Source organism: Psittacula echo (genome assembly GCF_963264785.1).
Source record: "Psittacula echo genome assembly, chromosome: 5".
Lineage (NCBI taxonomy): Eukaryota > Metazoa > Chordata > Aves > Psittaciformes > Psittacidae > Psittacula > Psittacula echo.
In genome coordinates, this window is record NC_137739.1 from 33,852,822 (window position 1) to 33,871,099 (window position 18,278).

General features: G+C 35.0%; 1 protein-coding gene across 2 annotated transcripts in view; it reads right to left on the reverse strand.

The window, feature by feature from the left end:
* SOX6 (SRY-box transcription factor 6) overlaps positions 1–18,278 on the reverse strand; it is a 248,787-nt gene that overhangs the window by 179,554 nt on the left and 50,955 nt on the right. The window lies entirely within an intron of this gene.

Below are 18,278 nucleotides of genomic sequence, written 5' to 3' on the forward strand. Positions count from 1 at the left end.
TCACAAAAGGAGGATTTAAAGTCTTAGGGAGAAGCGTAGGGAAGAAAAAGGTCATATGGCAAATCATATTTTAGGGTGCAAGTATTTTCAGCCTAAAAATTCACATTAGCATCACTCATTTAAAACAAACAAACAAACAAACAACTGAGAAAAAAGACCTAAAACCAGTTGAAAGCAAACCAAACTGTAACTACCAAAAGATCAAAGATCAGGTTTTAATTGCAACATATTTTCACTGTGGCAAGCCTCCATGGAAAGACAACACGGCTTGTAAATGTTTTTGAAGTAATATTTCAGTAGAAAAGCTAACTTATTTACTAATTATATATTTCTATGAAAGAGACAAAATTAAGGAGCTGTAAGTTGCAATAGGCAGTGTTAAAATATTTGTTATATAATAACAATTTACTTTTAACAATAACAGGCATTTATTACTTTTATGAGTTCTGGCCTGATAATAGAAGAATCAAGAAATAACCATCAATTATCAATAGAACATTATAATTTGTCTTTTTTGTGATATCATCATTAGTTTAAAAAGATGGTTCTGTGCTTCTCCCCTGCCAAAATTTCAGACCCCTCATCCCTGAAAAAAAAAAAAGAGATTTAGAGGGGGTTTTTTTATGTTGGCTGTAAGTTGTGTTTTCTGCTGCTTTTAACCAAGGTATCTTCCTCAATTCGTACAAAGAAGGAAAAACATTCGTTTTTTTTTTAAGAAACAATTAGCATATCACAGGAGTTGATAAAATACTTTCCTCAAAAGCAGCTGCTTTTCTTCTCTTACTGTTCTTAAGAACACACATGTTTATCTGTACTATTCTTATATTACATAAGGGGAAAAAACGCACTTCTAAAGACAGACTGACAAAGAACTGGAATGGAAAGCAGGTCTATCTGTGTGACACCTTTTTGCTATAATCACATTGCTAGTTACAATTGTTATCTCTATAAATGACTGAAAAAAATCCATAAGACACATTTCTTTACATACTCCTTTCCCAGACAAAGTTCATGTTATAGATATGACCATATGATTTAGAGCTACTATATTTTGTTATTGGGAAGATTACCAAAACACACAAAGAGCCTTTTAATAAACTTTTATAACATTGTAGAAATAGGTCTTTTGAAATTGCTGTAAATTAAACCTGCATAATTTTTAGAATTTAAAATAATGACATGTGCTAAAACTCTCTGAGGTCATCCACATTAGACACAAAACTAAATATAAAGACTTAGACTTGAAAGGCATATCTCCCTTCAATTTCTGTATTCTGTACTCACAGGCACACAGTTTTGAAAGATTTGTGAATCAGAAAAGGATTTTTTTTCTTCTTTCCATACTGGAATTTAATTTTTACATACAAATAAAATCTAGAAAGATACCTTCTGACATCAGTAGAACAGCTTAATCCATATTGATTCATTATCTGATTTGATTCATTATAGAAACAAAACATCGACTCAGAATCCAGCCCTGCACATTGAAGAAGCCTAAATTCACATCTGCACTGCATCACTCTCCTGCACTGAGGCTCTGCTTCAGCACCATGCCAAAACCTTGTAGATACCGACATTTTCAAAATTCATGGATTCTTGTTAAAGACAATTATAAAAGAAGAAAAAAAAGAAATTAGCGTTTGTACATTTTTAGCTCTTTTCACTGACAGTTGGGCTTATGCTGCAGAGTAGTTTATTTACTGACACATGTAAGATCAAATTCAGGAAGTTGTACTGTGTCAATTTATTATATTAAGAACACACAGCTCCTCATACTTTATATTCTTCTTTTACGAACTAGGAAATATTTTTTTCAAGGACAGCAAACAGGTTAAGTGCAATTAGACTGAGAGGACTAAATTAAATCATTGAGTATTATTTAATATCATGGCTTGTTACATACTTTGTTAGCAATTTTAATTGTAAACTAAAAGAGTTTAAAGTACTGTGAGAATCTTGTTAAACGTGACCATTTTGCAAAGGTGAATAAGAAGAGGATATCAAAAGATAAATAAGCAGGGGGGAAAAACAACTGAGAAAAAAAAAAAAGCCTAGGTGTTAGATGAAAAGGATCTCTCCACAATGACAAAGCATCAATGAAAAGAATTAACATTTGTCCATTGGGTAATCAATCAGTCATGGAATGGATGGAATCCAGCTCTTTGTTGCACGATGGTGATGAAGAACGAGTGTATTAGCTATCACAACCAAGCTCTCAGGCTCTTCCGACTGAATGAATGTCATCTTGTTCCTATCAAGGATAGCTTTTGCCTCTTGTCTCTTCCTTATTCTCTCTTTTTTCTTTCTTTTTTTCTTTTTTTTTTTTTTTTTAATTTCACTTATTAAGTCTTCAACAAGTTACCAACCCTAGCTATAGCTTACATGAATACTGTATCACCATGAATACTGTGCGGCTTGCACCTATCCTCATTGATTTGGGAGGATTGTTCCTTTTGTTTTAAACCTCTTAATTCACTGAAGTAGCTCCTATTACTTTCTTTGAAATACAGATTAAAAAAAAATAAAGAAAAGCATTCATGCCTTTTGTGTATTTTTGGGGGTTTATGATAAAGTCATACATAAAAGAAAGCCTAAATGTGAGAGTGCAGCAGCAAAACTTCAAAGCACTGACTGTCAGACATTATTATTTCAAATCAGCTTTGACTTTCTGAGACTTAATAAAACACTATAGTACAGACTGGCATATTTATAACACCTACACCAGTGATCAACTGAACTGTCTTATTCTTGCTACTGTGCAGTGCCTTGTTATTTCTTTTATAATAAGCTTTCCCTCAAAACATGTTGTAACAATACTGCAAACTGATAATTATTAATGATGGGCTCTAAAACATGACTTGTTTTGCATACAATTCTTTCTGAATACACACACTACTTTGTGACAGAAGACAAAAAGCACATTGATTTATTAATAATGACTGCAAGCACATAGCAAGTTCATAAACAATACAGAAATATAATTCAGTCAAAGGTATAGCAGTACAGGTGACATATTTCTACCTGCATCTGAACTGTTACATCTCAAGGAAAGAGGCGCCAGGAAGGACAAGGTAGAGGAATTAGAAGAGAACTCAGGCATACTGCGGCAGACACTGTTCTAAAACCTGATTATAACATCAGTAGTAGGAGGATAAACTTCTTTTCTGCTTTTTAGAACAATACTACAGAATTAGTGGCATCTTTGTCTCTATTTCAGTAATATCGTCTATAGTTAAACATCATTACAATTTAGTAGATACTGCTAAACATAGAAAGATGTTATTTTTGCAGGCTTTGGGAACACATAATAATACTCAAGTTTCTCCATCTCTCATGTTCTACATTCTCTAAGTTACTATCATTACATCTATTTGCCTTCAGCTTCACCAAAGGAGAAAAGGTGTCCTTTGGATCAGCCTTCATCAAATGAGTTTAAATGCCTTATTCAAGTCAATATCATTAGAAAAACAGCACAGGTGGAATGACCCTGTCAGCATCTATGAAATATTTGTTAGAGAAAAAGTGTTGTGTGTTTTTTTTTTCTTTGAAATAATGTTAAATGAGACTATGAACCCCTTGTGACAGACATTTGTGTGCTTAAAGGGCCTAATGCACTGGATTACTACTGCAGGAGAAGAGCTGCTTGTTTACCCCAAAACCAAGTAAGTTGCAAATAACCATTACAGTGGCTACTATTTGGTTGCCCTGCTCCCTTTATGCATCCCTCCCTATGCCTCAAATGCAAACGTACTTTTCTCAAGTGGGTGAAGCTAACGATCTGACATCTAAAATAATACCACCACCACAATCCATCAGCCATTTAAAAGAAGAAAGTTTGTTTCAGTATTCTTTACAGAATACTAAATCCTGTTTACAGTAGAAAAGCCCAAATAAAATCAGTACTTTACAAATATTCCTGAATAAAAGTCAAGCATAATTCAGACTTACCCTAGTGTTTGTTAATTAGAATTAAACTAAAACACAAGGTCCATTGGTGCTATTATTAGACCCATTCATAAATACTGTGAATTACTCAGAAAACTAAGTATGTTTTAAAAATCAAGTGATGAGTTTTAATACCCCTTTGTTGGGGCTTTTGATTAGCTGATCCATCTCTGAGTGCATGAAAACAGCTTGCTTCCATGCCTTTTGTGAGAACACTGTCCATCAGATCTCCTTGAAGAACCACCTACCCCAGATGTATATCATAAAAATATTTCCTGATTTTCATGCTTCATATTATATATTTTAAAAATATATGCAAACTCTAATATTTTGGTATCAAAGGGAAAGGCAAAAGGTTAATTTAATTCACTTTGAAATAAAAGAATTTTATAATCTTCTAAGTTCAAAATTAAATTAACGACTTCACATTTACATTCATTATTTGAGAAATAAAAATATAATTTAACCACAACTATCAGAAATATAACTGCCGGATGGTACTATCTATTCTGTTTTAATCTAAGGATGTAAAGTTTGTGTAATGTTACTAAAATAGATTCTTGGTTGCCATAGTTACTTTTTTTTCTTCTTTCAAACACAGATTATCCTTTTCTGTTTCAATAAACTTTAAATAAAAGAAAAAGAGACAGTAACAATACAAAACTAATCAAAAATCAGCCTGAAGGCTTAACATCCATAGTTGTAATGTACTGCCACTGTCTCTTGCTCATAAGCAGTTTGGCTTCAGTCTTGCTGTCAGTAAAGAGGCAGGTCAGGGGAATCTCATCTCATTCTGCTCAATTTCCATACTGTTCTCATACAGTAATTAATTCTCATGGTCTAACAGAAAATTAAAATATAAGGCATTTCAGACATACTGTTCACCAGTGAACTGCTTTCCTTGTCCAACTTTTCAAGATTTTCTTCATGTAATAAGCTTTCAAAAGCCAAGTTCTTGAAAAACAAAAATACAATCACAACACAAAAATGAGCCACATGACATTTAGAACACGAAAGCCTGTTAATTCCTTTGCTACATTTAATGCAAATTACCATAAAAATCACTCACAAATTCTATATATTGCTGTTAAGAACCTAAGTAATCCTGGCCAGTTGCTTACTTCCTCCTCTCATATTGACTCATTTCTACCCGCCTATTTGTCTGCCTTAGCTGTTGAGACTGTGGCACCTCTGGGAAAGACTGCGTATCTCACAAGGGTTTTGTTGAGCACTTAGCACATTTCTGATCATGAATTAGAACTCAGTTCTGATTCTCAGGGCAACTTGTAGTCAATACTGTAAAAGAAAAAAAGAAAAAAAGATAAAAAAAGAAAAAAGGGCAAAGAAGCCTTTCTAAATACAATTATATGCAAAAGACATCTCACAGTAGATGTTTTCTTGCAAAAGCAATAAAAGAAATGCAACTGAGATCTGTCTACCTAACATTACAGTTTTTGTTTAGGACAGGGAACCAAGTAAATCTGCTAACTGCTGTACATTTTTTCACAGTGACAAGATTTCCACAATATGATAAAATTAGAACTGTAAGAGCTTGGAGAGCTCTCTTAACTTTTAATTAAAACTCTCCAAGCTCACTAAAAATAATTAGGCATTAAAATGTTCTGGTTTTCCTCTGAATTCATTTGCACTACTTGAATGGTCTAGATCTTGCACGAAACAACAGACATCTGAAACAGAAACACTGGAATTTAGCTGGGAGTGATTTCCAGACCTGCTTTCTGTGATGTGGCTAGTGGGAAAAACTGAAGCTTGTACCAGTTCCACCTAAAATGGCTTGTTTCAACAGGAATTCTCTAGTGCAAAAAGCATTTGCTCAGTGCAAAACGCATTTGCTGAGTGCAAAACTCCAGATAAAAGGGAGTTTTAATTTCAGAGAAAGAATAACCAAAGATACAGTTCTGACATTTATTTTTATTTATTTATTAAAAAGCAGAACCTTTAACCTTGCAAATGTTTTTGTTCTCTTAAAATAACTCATACAATGCTATATGCCACACTATTTTTAGAAAAGCAACAAGAGAAAGCATGCTTTTCCCATACAGCAGGGCACTGATATAAACATCAACACAGATGCTCTGTGAGAGAGAGCTGGACTTCTCAAGCACTTGATCATTAAGGAATGCACCAACTGTTTTAGATAATCTCGTGCCAGCTCCAATTCTGCTCCACACTCCCCTTTGGGAGTGGCAAATCTTGTCCTGCTCCTAATTTTTCATTTTACTCACTTCTCCATTCTTTTTTTCATTTTTTTTTTTTTTTTTTCCCAGAACAGAGGGAAAAAGGCATTGTGTGCCCAGCAATGCAAGACTAGAATCACTTCCCCAAACAGAGCAAAACTTTCAGACAATTAACCCTCCCCTCTTCTTTCAGATAAATTACTAAGTATAAAATGCAATCTGTTTCCTTTGTTTACTCAATATGAACAATTTGTAAATGACTCAAGGATAAAATTCAGAAAATGTTGTGCTAAATTAGAACCATTATAAACATGCTAATGACTGCTCAACTAAAACATGCAGGATCAGTGTGAAGAAATATATTTAGTTCCTGTGAAATACAGTTGTATTGCCTCAGAACTATTTGGTCACTTAATTGTATATGATTACTTCAGGAAAATGTTAATTTCATGAACACTGCACTAGACGATACACTATGTATGTCAAAAGGAGCTTTCTCAAATGTCAATGTAATTGCTTGGGTGCAATGTTTTGCCATATTAGTAGAAAAGAAATATCTTGTAAGTCTGTCAAAATTAGATGTAGCTTTCATTCCTTTACTTAAAGTTTCCGTTCCATTATAAGCTGTATTTTACTGTTAGATTGGCTGTATTCATCAAAGTACATACACATTATTGCCTTATTTGCATTACAATGATAGTATACTATATATTATATGCAATCACCTATTTCCTAAGCATGTGCACCTCTATTTACTTCTCAGGTGAACAAATAATACTGGCAAGAGAGAGTCTCAGGCTTTATACAACAGCAATCAGTGACAGAGAAAGGGGAGCACAATTTTCTTGCAATCCCTGGCCAACAGATTACATAAACTGATAAAATAAAGGAGAATGATACACTTACTTTCTTGTCTCTTATTAAGTATGTATTGGCAAAGTAACAAAATCAATAGGATTTGCAATATTTGTTATTTTCCAGAAGAAGAAAGTTGTGCAAATGGAATCAGATCTCAAAATCTTCATAATTTTAATTTGCTCCCACACCTTCACATCTTTCTGTATTGACCAGCTCTAGAAGATGAATGTTTTTTCCTCAGAGTACAAAAGAACAGAATAAGCCAGTATCTTAGCTCAAACTCATCAGCATAGCTTCACTGAAGCCTACTGAAATAGATTTGAAATTTCTCCCAATATTTGGCCTAATTATTCTTTCTCTTAATTTCATAGCTCCATTCATTGTTACACTCCTTTTATAACCCTAAACAGTACACTTTCATCTTTGGTATCCACTCTTCTCAAACACTTCCAAGTTGAAGTGACATTCTTCTCATTATTATTCAAACAAACTATTGAGAATTTAATCTTTAAATCTTTATTTGTTAAACTGCTTTGGAACAAGTTATGCATCATATGGCATCTGGACATGTAGTATCTTTCTTTTACAAGTGGATTTCCTTATTAGCTCAAGAACTTGCAGATTGCAAGACAGCCTGTTCTCAGCTACACAATAAACCCAGCCACTGGACTCATCTTACTGAAGTCATGGGGTCTTAACATTGCACAACTCTCTCAGACTCTTATACCAAGCTGAAGCAAGCAGAGGATCCCATCTCAACACAAAACAGCACAAATAGATATTATGTTATTGCGTTGACTCCTATCAGGTACAATGCAAATTGAGTATTGTATTTTTTAACATATTAGAAATTCTGTAAAATTACTATGAAAATATTAGTCAAAGTTTTGAGGAGTAAAAACATCTTAAACAAAAAGTAATACAAAAATACAACTGTGTGTAATCTCATTCACACCATGTTAGTTTTGGGGAGTTGGCAGAGTGGGAGTAAGGGGACTTCCTGAAAAGCAAGAAAAATCAGTTTCTATTAAACTGATTAATGTTCCTTGGAAAATTTGTGACACCAGATGATTTATGAACAAAACATGGATGATTCAAAAGACCTCTATTTTGTTCCCCCAAATCATGCTCTACTCATTACCCTAATAATGCAGTCATAAACATCTGTTTAACGATTTGAAGTGTCCTTAATATTGTGTATAAAAATCTTAACTCAGCCCTTATATAGCATATTCTGAAATTAAAACAATTGTGTAACAAAAAGAATTTTTCAAGAGAAACCCTTACGTGGTTTTGTATGTAAAATAATATGCTCTTGATTTGAAATTACTTCAAATAAGGATGCAGAGGAATGAAAACAATAGCTAGAATCGCCTTTCTGTTTACCATTTCTCAAGGTTTCTGTGACACATAATGCAGTCTTTTCCAGGACACTAAAATGCACTGACAAAATCAGTTCTACAGACCCCTTTATACTAATAAAATTTTGACTTAAACAAATTATTATACTTTATTTAAATAGAAATATAGAACAAGCAAGACTTTCCTGAGCTAATTCATATACACAGAGCTTTAAAAGGTTTACAAATCTCACAAGCACCCATCTACTTGCCATGGATATATATTTCAGTCATAATAGCCGATTTATTATAAATCTTTTGAAAGATTTAAGAATGCACTAATATCTCCAAGAGCAATACCTTAACATTTTCACTTCCCTGTATACATAGAGCTGAAAATAAGCCATCTTTTTTTTTTCTTTTTTTTTTTCCTGTGAAAGAAAAATTTATTCATTTTGTAAAGTCAAATATTGGGAAGATATGGAAATACTAGAATTAAAGTTGTCCAGAAAATCCTAATTCAGTCCCTGTGTGAATAAACATCAGAATACACTCTTTAAATAAAAAATAAATTAAAAAATGCAACTAAACCAAAAAATGTATGCAATTTTTGTACCAAACTCTTGCTACACTCAGCACATGGGACAATCCCAGACAAAAGCATAAACTAGAACTGCAGAGCAAACGAGGCTGTTGCCCACACAATCATTGGCCGTGTTTCACTGCAAAAGTTCAAAGAAATTAAATGAATGAGGGAGGGAACTGCAAAAGGAGAAATGATGGGTCGCAGTTTCATTTTCTGGGAGCTCAATTTAAAAAAACTTGGGGTTTTATTTGAGGAATTGCTGAACATTCACAGCTGCAGCTGTGTCAATGTAAAGTCAATGTAAAGATTGAGGCTATAATATATATGGCTATATATAAACTGCTGCACAATGTTAGGTCCTCTGAAAAAGAATCAGGACATAAACACCTCAAGCTGAACAAACAATAAATCAATGATAGTTTCAAAGTCACAGTCCTAGTCCCACACCTGTGAAGCTGGTACACTGACTACCTTTTTTTTCCTCTTCACAAAGAATTTGAGAAGATAATTTGTTTGTAGCACATTTGCATATATGCTGAAAAATCCCAGCCAACTCTGCAATATCCATGTCTCCAGAGCACAGCTTGAATAATAAGTTATTAATAGGCACCAAGGCTTCAGATTGACCAGTAAGGACATAACAAGCTACTGGATAGTGTCACATTCATGAAGGAATATCCTGTTAGTGAACTGGACGAATCAGAATTCTTTTTGAGGAAAAATACTGTTTAATGATGTAAGAAAAATTAAACTTGTCTACATGGAAAAAAAATTGTCTTAATTTTAAAATATTTTAAGTTTTGTTGGGTAACTGAAGAAAGCTGTCACAAGCTATGCACACATTCTGCAAAATTAAGCCAATTTTACCCTGTACTTATATAGAGCTCAGACTTCTACAAATTGGAAGCGTACTGTTCATGCTGTATTAAAGGAAATGGACTTTTGTCTCTCCACACTGGACTTCACCAACTAAAAGCACTGACAATAATAAAAGACTGCATGCCACACCCTCTCCTATACCAGTAAAAAAGACAAAGCCTCCTTTTGCTTTACAGCAATTCTTGACATCCCCCATGTAAAGGCTGACAGACTGTGGAGATTCTTCTGTCTGTTCAGAGCAAGTGATGTCACAGTGTAATGTTCTACTTGACCCCGTGTTTCTCCACAGAAAACATTTTTTGCCCCTGAAGCTGATGTACAAATTCATCACCATAAGCATCTTCCCAAAATATGGAGCATACCAATACATTAAATATCAGAGCCAAGAAAATGGGGATCATTTTTGTAAACATCTGAGGAGAGATTAAATATTAGTTGGGAAGTTCTCATCCCAAAATCTGCAACTTGAAGAGGTAAATACATATTCAGTACAATTAAATCTTCATAGTTACAGAGGAGGGAAATCACAGTAAGTTCGTGCTACCTGTTTCAAGTTATTCTTTATTTTCTATGCTGCTAATAAACATCCTTTCTTTTCCAGAATTTTCCTCAATACAAGCAAGAAATAGGCATTTGAGCTCTAGAGAATTATGCCACAATCTTCACTAAAAGTTACATTGCAGGTTAGAAAGACAATTCACACAGTTTCTGCCTTAAACATTTAGGCTTCTTGCTTTTGTTGATTTAATCCAGACTCTGTAGTTATAACAGTTTAAATTTATGAGCTGAATTTTAGCTGCATAACTCCCCAGAAAATTTAAGCATGCATGAAATTCTACACAGCTACTTTGAAATTGTAGATTAACGCTGGTTTATGACACACTCTTTACACAAATGCAAAAGAATCTAACCAAGACTCAGTTGTTTAGATGGATTTTTCTCATATTTAGGGCCAACAGAAAATATCATGTTATCAGAACAGCCCCTAAACAAAAGATTACTCAATTATAAGTTCTGATTTATGATCTTAGAAGTATCCATACCAAAGAACAGGACAGGAAATACCTTTTTTTGAACACTAAATGACATAGTATATTGGAAAATTATGATATTGGAATATTCATTTAAATATATTACCAAATTCAGTGTCCGAGTAACAAGCGAAAATTTGATTCCTATTGCATTCAGTAGATCACAGCCTAAGGTACTTCATGCACTTGTACTCTAAGAATAACAAAATTCACAACAGGATCCTTAAATTTCCTCACTGCAAGCTGTACTTCCTGTCTTTCAGAGTGTCTTCAGCATGCCACTGCTCAATTTCTAAGGCTAGATCCTTTATGTACAAGGTTGTATGCATGGACTTCATACAGAAAAAGTAGTGTGGCCGTAATGATTTGAACAAGCAATGCAATGACTTGTTATTATCAAGTCAAGGCAGAAGGTTGAGCTGCTGCCAGGTTCTCCACATGCCCACGGTTTGGTCCACTTCATTTGTGTTGACACACATTACAGTTGAGATTAATTTCTTACCCTTTGGTTGAGTTTTTATTGTCTTTACTCTAAATAAGAATTATCTTACTGGGGTTTTTATCTTGACATTACCCACAAAACACATTGTATTTAGATAACCATACAATTTTTTTGTCAACTTCTCTATCCTCTGGGCTGAAAACCTGCCTAAACCCTATTTGCTGCATTTTCATTCAGACTATTAATATAGTCATGAGCAATAGGAAGGCAAATTCTCAACATGGTAAATTACATGTCTCTGGTTTCTTAAGCTTTTTTTAAACACTTATTTATGTACAAGGTATAACTTACACTACCTTACGTATGGCTGGGCAGGTGGCACTGCTGCTCCCTATGAAAACCACACTAATATTATTGCCAGCGGTGACCACTTTTCCCCACCAATCATATTTTCACCTGTTCTCTCTTATAATAAGATTTGACTGAGAGCTGTCTGGGACAAAGACTATTGTTTGCTTTTACTACTGCTACATGTACAACACCTAACATATTTCCTCACAGAGGCCCCTTGGAAAAAATCATAAGGAATCATCTTAATTGCTTCTAGTGAACTCAGAGACCCTTCAGAACTCAGTGGCATAAGCTCCATAGAATTTTTTTGTTGTTCTTTTTTCCTTTCAAAGCTATACAAGTCACATATACATCCCTGTGCAAAGGGAGGAAGGCAGTATTTTCCCAAGGCAAAGTGGTCATAGCAGGTCCCAGAGCTGCTGGCAAGCTCCATGAAGGCTGAAGTCATACAGAATTTTTTTAATTCTACAATGAGATTGCTCGAGTTTCCCAAGTTCGGAAAGTTTCAAATTTTAGTTTCTAATTTCTTTTTAAAAGAAAGTCTTGTATTTAGGAACAACAATTCTTTTCAGTGAACAGCCCCACATCCAGATATTTTCAGGAATTGTCTGAAACCTTTTTAGTTGACAGGAAATAAGAAATATCCTTCTACAGCAAAATGTAACTCCCTAATAAGTTTGTTACCTTATAAACAGTGGTGTAAATGTGTACTTTGATACAAAGACAATGACAGCTCCCTTCTTCTGAAGGCTATTAACTGGGCCTACTAAGCACCTAAGACTACAGGCAACTAGTCCCAGAACATGGGTTAATGAATTTAAATCACCAGAGTCCATTACTTTTTGCAGTTATTTACAAAATAAGTATAAAATTTGCCCATTTGTTTTCATGGCATTTTTTTTATTCCTCTTTTTGCACTAGTTAAATAATTTCAAAAGATGGATAATGACAGAGATCCAGGCCCTAGAAGTGGAACCCTATACTGTATTAAATCGTTGATCAGAGAATAAGAGCAAATATTGGCAACAAATGCATAGGAAAATCCTGACAACTGTTTACAGCATAGCCATGCAGGAACCGCCAGGTTGGATCAGGATCCTTAACAGTCCCTAGCAATAGTAACTTTTGCAAAGACTAGAACAAAAATTTGAATACCATGAACATATTTCACCTATACTCAAGACTGGACTTTTAAGAAGAAATGAGTTTTCCCTTGATGAAGCTTCCATCCCTTTACAATAGAATCAAGAAGGATGAGCAGTCCACAAAAAGGGTCAGTAGAGTTTGGCCACACAGAAAACTGCACAGGAAACACTTGTAGAACACTAATTTTGCATCCGGAAAAATACATTTTATACATGGTCAGATAAACATATTGTTATCTTTGTTCAAATTAAACAAAATTTAGGTGGTTTTAAAATACTATTTCTTCAACCTCCTGTTCCTTGCTTAGATGGCACATCCTAATCTTAAAGCCCAATTCCTCTTGTTTTGCAGGTGTTCTGGTCTCAATTCAGAGTATCACAGGTCTAACAGGCAAAGTTACCCATAACAGCTTCCCAAAATTAGACAATTCATCTCAGCTACTAGGTGCAGTTCATTCACTGGAAAGCAATACCAAGTCAGCTAACATTAACCATGTTCTGCAACAATCTGCCAGAGCCAAGGTGCCAGGCGGCCTACTCTGCTGGGTCTTCTCTATGCATTGTTGCTTGGATGCTGTAACTCTGACAGTATAGTATTGTAAAAATCTGGATTAAATCTAGCAAAGAAAGAGATAATTTATAAGTCATCTGTGGGTACATTCTGTCTTTGGTGTGTGGCTGAAACTCCCGTTAACACAAACATGAGCTACGCAGGCCTACTGATGGGTGAATTATACCCCTGACAGAAAAGTGGTTTTCTGCTTGATGGATTTTCTTTGATGAACTTGTTGGCTACTGCACAGTCATATGTATATATTTAAGTATTTCTTTGTATGTATGCATTTGTGTATCTCTACAGTGATGATGTCAGTTTGACTAAAAATGCAGATAAAGCATTTCTTAAGCCAAAATGGGCCAAAGCTAATTTTCCTCATATAAGCTTTGGTTTGGCCCTTATTTATCAAAACCAGAAAAAGTTTGACAGAAAAGGGGATCCAAATTGGTTATCCCAGCAAAAAATAGAAGTCAGAACCTTTCTTAAGACTTACTTTATAGGAACCGTATGCACAACTTTCACTTTCTAGAAAGTGGTTTTCTCTTGAACACACATCAGAACCATTCATCATCATATAATTGCAAGTTGTCAGTCAGAGCCGCACCCTTCACGCAGTGGCAGGCCGCCAGCACATCTGTCAGAAGCACTCACAAGCTTCCGTGTATTATTGTAATCCCCTACAAAAGGAACAAGCCCATTCACCCAGTCCACATTTTCCAAATCAAATGATGACTGCAAACTCTGAGCCTGGAAATACAATAGCAGGGCATTTTCTCTCTGTAAAAAAGCCACACTTGTCAGGTGACCACAGGCTAAATGCCAGAAAACAAATCTGAAATAATTCTAATCCCCACATGTTACATGTAGTTTTTAGGGAACTGAGTTCTTCATACATGAAAGAGGAAAGCTCAGTTCTGGGCGTAGAACAAAGTAGCCTCCAATTCCGAAACAGGCTGCAGAGATAAATCATTGGACCCTTTCTGCAAACACCCCCTTCTTGCACTCTAGACTTGATTAGGAAAAATTTCTTCTTCCTTTGGACAGAGCGGTGGGCAACATGGTCTAGTGTGCGGCGACTGTGCCCATGGCAGGGGGGTTGGAACTGGATGATTTTAAGGTCCTTTCCAACCCTTACTATTCTATGACTTTACTATTCTTTACTATTCTTTACTATTCTTTACTATTCTTTACTATTCTTTACTATTCTGTTCTCTTTTTTCTCCTTTTTCTTTCCTACTTTACCTAGAATCACTAAGTCATTTTGTTAACGCATACACTTCTCTCCTTTTCCTCTTTTCTCCTGTACCTCTTCTAAGACACATTCTGCTCAGATAGACTCCATAGGGCACCTTGGGGCCAGCCTGGATTTAGTGAACCTGAGGGCTTGGGCCAATGAGTCCAAAGCAGGCAACACTGTCTTTTCAGAAATTACCTTAAGGACTTTCATACAGAATTAAACAGCTTTCAAGGAAATTAAATACTGCTTTAGAGAGGGCTTCAGAAGCTTATTTGCAGACTATATGCATACAAAAGCCACAAATAATTTGGAGAATGGAATAATAAACTTTACCTCTCTACTTCAACTAATTCATTTGCATTCCCTCTCTAGAAAAGTATGACAGTTCAATGTTCAGAAACACTGAGTGAAATACATGCCATTGTTCTTCAAGGCAGCAATGCAGCCACACAAACCCACCAAGACCTTCAGAGCAGCTTTGCCTTAGCAAGTGAAGCTGTGGATGGAGCCTAGTGCTTTCCTCTAACCAGCCAGGTCTTTGTACATGCTTAGATACAGAGGTGAAGCTATGACTTGTCTCTGACACCCCCTTCCAATAACTTGCCCCCGGAACTTTAAAGGAGTAGGAGCAGACAATCAGCATGCACGCCCAAACATAATGATCAGGCTGATAAAGGCTTTGTGCACTCCACACTGCAATTGGGCATTTACATCAGCCCTTGACATAGGCAGAATGCATATTATATATACAGACACATGCAAACATATATTTCTGAAAAAATTCAAAAGATATATGATGGCTGACCTGCTACAAAATTTATTTCTAAGAGCAAATAGAGAAAGCATTATTCCTGAGTGATACAGCCAGGAGTAAATCATACCATCTTGCTGCACAAAGGAAGATCAATATCGTAACAAATCAACTCTCAACTGTGCTGCACACTTAGATTCACACAGTGGTGTTCAAACTAGTGGTAAGGAAAATCTAACAATTCTCAGATTAACTCAGAAAAAAGTTACTATAACTACTATGAAAGCATGAAGAAGCTGCAGAAACTGCTCTGCATACTCCAGGTGGTCACACAGACTAGTCTAGCTGGTCTATCCCATTCGAATGAAGCTGGAATATAGAAATATCAGCTTATCATCATACTCCTGCAAAACATGCTGCTTTTCAAAACACCAGTGGGGGAATAAACTACCCCTCAATCCTCTCGTGACTTAGTTTCTCAAAAATAAAGATGATGTTTTTATCTCATGCAGTTACTGAAGAATTTCATTCTTTTGCAAAACGGTCATACAAACGGCTTTAAGCAAAATAGTCTCTTGTTTTTCAGTTATACTATCTTAACTTGTACATATTTTCAAAGTTTACTTGACATCGTTCATTTTTACAGAACTAGGCCATATTCAGTAGCTCAATTTCTGGCATGAGTGAAGACCAAATTTCACTAAATCTGAATGAAATTAATTTTGGTCTTGAGAAAACGTGAGGTAATAATATCGCTGTAAACTGGGTAAATCAAGATAAATGAATGCTTTCTTTATATATATATATAAGATACTAAATACACAAAATATAACATATGGTCAACAAGAAATAAATAAAACTGAAAACAGTTTACAACTGCATGGCAAGTATCCAAACTAAATTTCAGGTAGCAGATGGCATGAATAGGATACATGTGAGAAACAGGCAATTTCAATTATCTCTGAATAGTTCATAAACAGGAAATTTTGGCAAACCACAATTTTAAAAAATGGACTTGAAAAATAACATCGTGTAATAGAGATAACTGAATTGAAAACATAACAATGCAAAGTTATTAAGCTCATCCTGACCATAATTTCATAATGAGTATTAAATGATTACATGTGACAGAAAAGAGCTGCCCTAAATACTCATCCCTGTAAAATGTAATAATTAATTATTCTAAGTAGGGTTCAGAATTTTGTTGTTGTCATTATCATTACCAAAAAGTGGCCAAGAGATCTTTTTCACCAAGTTCTTTCTTAGCTTTTGTGCAATCTACAGATTACAATTAAAAAAAAAAAAAAAAAAAAAAAAAAAGCCGAATCTGGACCTGGTCATTTCTTCAGTTATTCAGATAAACTTCAGTGGGGTTTATTCAGCAGTGGTCAGATTTACCCACAGATGTCATGAAAAAATTGTATTTTTTTGAACTATACAGTGAAATAAGATGCAAAAACCCCCTATTTTTAAAGTCTTTTCTGAACCACACCAAATGAGAACCTGGGCTTCACAAAAGAGTTAGTTCTCCTTTTAACTTATCTTTTAGAAAAATCAAATGTGTCAGGTGGATCTCTGGAATTTAGAAACTTGATAAGTAGGACAGAGGCCAATTTCCTAAACATTTCATTGAGATGCTTACAAACGCTGTGTACAGTTAGTCAGACAAATCACCTGGGAATCAATTCATCAGATACTGTACCATTGCTTTCATACTTCTCTACCTAATTCTCCTTTCCACATAAGAAATCTGTCAGACATAAAGATCTATTAGTTCAGATCCCTGAAGTTATTCAGATACCTAAATATGATTTAAGTTCTTAATTGCTATTTGTGCAAGTGGGAGTTAGATAGCTACACAATAGTTTGGGTGTCTGCATTCCACTGAGATGTAAGCTTTTCTGTTAATGAAACTCTAAGCATTATCCCTAAAAAAAAAAAAAAAAAAAAAAAAAAAGCTCTCAACTATTCCCTTCTTAAGCTAGATTAAACACAAAACAAAATAAAAGGGGGAAAAAATCCTGCCTGCATAAATATAGGCAGAAAGTGTAAAGTGTAATTTTCACTTAAATACATCTAGATTCTTATTTATCAGATTTGCTGTTAGCAGACAAGATAGGACCTCCAAATATCAGAAAAGAAAGGGTTTATTGACCGCTGTGATTCCAGAAACATTTAGTAAGAATCGAGGAAGCTTTTATCCAGTTCAAATGAGAAGTATTTCTCTTTTTTCATGCTAATAAAGAGAATTTGATCCCTGTTAAGTGGAAGGTTGTTCATAAGGCTTTATCAACAGCACCTTCAGCCTGGCATAATAGAGGCACAGCAAAATCAACAGATGCTTCTGAGCATCTCAATAACTGAGGTCTGGGTCTTTGAAAGAATGACTAGTCTGCCATATCATAACTGTCATTTGAAAGAGGAAAAGTGTTGTTTAATGACAGCTGGGGTTTACTGCCCAGATGAATTAGAATAATACGTAGGACCCCATGTATTTTATGTACATTGAATGCTTATGAAACTTATTTATACATCTGTGTGCTTATAGCTAGATACAGACACACACACAATTGCAGGTTTCAAAAAATGGCCTGAAGTTTTAGGTACAGAGCTTGAATCAAATTACATCTCACTTTCAAAGCTGGTGGGCCCCATACGTTTGGAAGTCGAAGTTATAAGTGCTGAACATATCTCAAAAATCAGTCCCAGTATGTTTCAAGTTAGGCATCCAAAGACGGTAACCACAACTGATCATTTGGGTCACTGGAAAGTATGTTCACAGTATACACAACTATACAGTCAAGACACTAGAGGCTGAATATCACTTCCATCAGAAAAAAAGGCTGCTATATAATACCTTTTAGACAAAGGGATACAGAAGCCACCAGCTGTGAATATGTTTTCAGAATTCACTGCCTCTCTGGTGGGAGTCAGCTACTTCTTTGGAGGACCTTAACCC